Source organism: Tupaia chinensis, unplaced genomic scaffold (genome assembly GCF_000334495.1).
Source record: "Tupaia chinensis unplaced genomic scaffold, TupChi_1.0 Scaffold144991_2, whole genome shotgun sequence".
Classification (NCBI taxonomy): Eukaryota; Metazoa; Chordata; class Mammalia; order Scandentia; family Tupaiidae; genus Tupaia; species Tupaia belangeri.
Genome location: NW_006204851.1, coordinates 44,077 through 48,358, shown reverse-complemented (window position 1 = coordinate 48,358; position 4,282 = coordinate 44,077). Strand labels below are relative to the sequence as shown.

At 42.0% G+C, this 4,282-nt stretch overlaps 1 protein-coding gene across 1 annotated transcript in view; it reads right to left on the bottom strand.

The window, feature by feature from the left end:
• TMEM164 (transmembrane protein 164) overlaps positions 1–4,282 on the bottom strand; it is a 238,763-nt gene that overhangs the window by 233,453 nt on the left and 1,028 nt on the right.

Below are 4,282 nucleotides of genomic sequence, written 5' to 3'. Positions count from 1 at the left end.
GTAATCAGTGCTCCAGACAACAGATGGGGAATGAGGAGGTGTGTCTGGTCTGAAGTCAAGGGGGGTGGGGAAATAGAAAGCCTAGTTCTCAAATCCATCAGGTTTCCTCTAAAACAAATCCATCACATCGCAACTAGAATGCCCCAGTCTGTATTCAATGAGTTGCAGAGTATCACCAAACCTCAGGACTTTTTTAGTATGTGCCATTCTATACTTTCAGCAAGGAAGGAGGAAGTAAGAAAATCAGTGAGCCAGAAACAGGTATGCTGTATTTGGTGGAAATCAGACTTATATACTGTGAAAAAGATGGAAAATCAAACAGCAGCGGTAACTCTGAACAAGGATGGGGATCAGTATTATCAGCTAAAAAACAGTGGCCTGGGACTAAGGGGTCAACAAGATCAATTATTCTTTGCTAAAGGTCTGCCTCAATTCAGCCTGCCTTATGTGCACAGACCTTGAGGGTTAAACGGCATGTGTTACACCCCACCGAGTTCAGTGCCCAATCAGATGTTGGTGCAAACAGAGATGGAACCAACAGGAACTAGCTGATTAACCAAGATTTCCAAAATGAGATCTTTTTTGGTTACGTTTGTAAGAGAAAGCTAACTGGACTCAAGAAAGATAAAGAGCCACTGAGTTCAGACTGCTAGTCTGTACAGACACAATTAGTCAAACTGTCTAGCATTTTAACTCTTCTGCTGAGAAACTGTGAATTTTTGAGATTTTAATAGCTATGAGAATCTCTTCCTGCTAAGCCTGTATTCCCACTGTGGTAGCTCAGTTCTAAACCTATCTCTGCCACTAACATGTTAGGTGATTTTTTTTGGCAAACAACTCAGTATATTCATTACCTATCACCTTTATCTGCTAAAATCATATGCAAAAGGGGACTCGCCCTGCTTGAAGAAATGCTCACTGGTATAATTAGTAGACACGACTGATATTTAGCAAGGGGGTTAATAATGGTGTACTAACCTTGGTACTTGCTGATCTTGAGAACCCACAGATATCTCCGATTTGAGCTCACATGTTAGATGGTACTACTTCATTATTGAGGAGTCTTCAAACAGCTCATAGAAAATATGTATTATTTTGAAAACTATGCATGGATTTCAATTTTTTTTTTTGCAGTAAAATAAACTCGCACTTCAGTTCCATTTCTCTACAAACTTTTTGAAGTCCCTCATATAAACCTACAACAGTCTATAGTCCCAAGGCCTTTGAGAAATTAGACAAGAACAAAAAGAAACCCGATGACAGAAATATTAATTAGGAACAGAACTCAGACATATGTACTGCCCTTCCTGATGCTAATAAAGTTGGCAATCACCCAAAGGCAGTGGGGCTATGACCAGAGTCTATGTAGCATGGCCTTGAAAATGAATATTTTGCAAACAGAAATGGGAGATGGGGAGACTAACCGATTTCCTTCAACTCCTCTACTTCCTGGACAAAACCAATATTAGTCTTGTTACAAACTTCCACTGACTTGCTGAGAAAGAAGGCCTTTCTACAAAGCCAAAACTGAGTCATCCTGTTGAGAGATACACATCAGAAATGTTAGACTATCTCTTTCTCTTCAGCAAACATCTTTTCCTTGTCAGGACCTCTAAACTCCACAGAATCTATTACTATAATATAGCCTATGTGGCTAATTCACTTGCCAAAGCATTTTGTTGTACATTGTATCTTCCCTTTGGAATATAGAGAGGCACGGGAAATATTTTAACCTTTCTCCAGGCCTAAGCAAATGTATCACAACCCTAAAAACCATGATGCAGATGAAAGTGCCTTGTAAATAGGAACGTGCTATTAAGTAGGTTTTTTTTTTTCCTTTTTCTAAGGTTTATCCATTTACTTCCTTCATGAGTGAAAGAGACAGAAAGAGACAGAGACAGCACTCCAAACAGGGCCTCGAAGATGCTAGCCACTCCCAAGTCCAGTCAGTCCCAGATCATGGGCACATATATGGCATACTCAAGGTCTCCAGGCATGAACTTGGCAGAACCCTCCCAGGTGGGTCAGCCCTTTAAACCATCATCTTTTACTGCTGTGCCACTGTACAACCCCCAAGTATATTATTAACCATATATACTACTATTAGTCACTGTTGCATCCAAGTAAGAAAATGGTTTCCAAACATCTGCTGTTAATTTTTTCTTCTTCTTTTTTTATTATTTTTTTAGGACTCATTAGCTTTAAAAATCCATACATTCCTTTTCAGGAAGAGCCATATGGAAGGCATGGAAATTTGGATTCATCAAAGGCTAAGTCCTCCCACTAGGCCAGAAGTTACAATTTAAATGACACAAAGATTACTTAGGAGTAAAGGGCAAAGGTGCCACTCAAGAATTCCTCAGCATGACTCTGTTCTCTGCCCCCACCCTATAGCTTCAGCGTTTCCATTAAGCACAGGGACCGAAGATAAAGCACGGGTGACAGAAATCTGTCCATAGTCCCCTCAGCACCCACTTCTCCCCAAAATGCCATCATCTCCTGCAAGAATCTCCTCAAGGATATCCTGGTCGAGTTTATTTTACTGGTGCTACATAGCAAGCAAAAGATGAGGACTGGTCACCTCACCTCCAGAGAAGAAACTAGCTTCCTTTTTGCCAACAAGAAGGTCAAAGGCATTTCAGAATATTCAATAGCTTTTGGTTGCATTCCCATCTACAGCTTGTGGAGAAAAGAACCATAGAACATAGACTGTCAAGAGCTGGGAGTGTAACTCTGGCTCATTTTACAGATGGACAAATTGAGGCCCAAGGAGAGTACCTTCCCCAAAGTCATACATAAAACTAATTAATACCAGAACCTGGGTCTTAAAAGCCTCTAAAGAAAAATCTTTCCTCTAAAAATCATGGTGCTGCCAGGTTTGTCATCATCATACCAGCAGCAACCCAAATCAGGCTGAATTTAGTCTGTTGTTGACCTTCTAGATATGTGGTTGCCAGAGGCCTCAAGACCCCTTTATAGAAGAGGCACCCTCTGACCCTCACCACCTGCCGTCCAAAAAAAGCACTCCTGTCCCAAGAGATTCCCACAGCAGTGGCTGAGATGCGTTGTTTCCTCTCATTAACAAAAAGCCCATTCATTAAAAAAAAAAAAAAAAAACAGAAAAAGGACTGGCTCAAATTTACACAGAAGGTCTAGCTGGGATAGCCCTAGACTTCCTGTGAATGGCATCGCTTCCCAAGAAATCCACATAAAAACGCTGCGCATTTCAGCCCTGTTCGATGCTTAGAGCCAATCAATAACCAACTCTTTTTCCAAAGTTATCCATACCTCCTTGCCACATCTCCTCCCTAAGAGAAGCTACTACATTTCACAGATTGGGAAACTGAGGCCAGCGACTTTCAATCAAATTACAAAGCTAGTAAGCCCCAAAGCCACGAGGAGACAGCAGTACCATGCTCGTCTGCCTCCACCTTCCCATGGGCCATCCCACCACCCTCTGCCACCCCTACTGTGGGGCTGACAGCTTATAACCCCAAAAAGGGTGGGTTTGCTTTCAACTCGGGTGTTAATGCATCTTTTAGCTGTAGGCAAATGACCTCACATCTCTGAGCCCTGCCAGGCCTGTAAAATGGAGATGCCCTCAAGACCCTGCCCCACACTGGGCTGGTACAAGTCTCCTGTGAATAACTTAAAACTGTAAAAACTATAAAGATGCTAATGACAGGTTCCAAAACTGCCCTGGAATAAAGCACACCAGGTTTTCCACAGCCTGATATCTAAAAAGGACGGATTGGTTTCCCTTCCTCCTTTTCTTCCTCATCCTCCACGATTTTATAGCTTTAGAACATCTCTGCGCACAGGCTGAGTACAGAAAGACACTTTTGATCTTGATCCACACCCAGATGATTTTTATGTATCTGGCAACTTTCCTTTTCTAGCCCATTTGTTTTCCTTAGAACAGCTAATGGGTAGAAGTCAGGAAGGTAAAGAAATCAGCTCTCTGGGCACCCCTGGACCATGACCAGAGGAGATAGAATGAAAGTGATAAGATAGAGGTCTAGAGAAAAAAAAAACACACACACAAAACAAATACCCTCTCACGGTAGGTAGAGATCACCAGCCCACAAGTTCGCCTGGGGCCTTTTTCAGAGTGCACTTAGTAGGCGTTTGGTGTGCTCTAACACTTCAGATTTGAAAGGCAGATCTCACCCTAAGAGCATAAGCTCCCAAATGAAAGAGTCATTAAGAGAAACCCATAAAAGTATTTCCCCAAAGTACCACAGTGGAGACAAGGAAACTAATGTAACCACCTCTAGGAAAG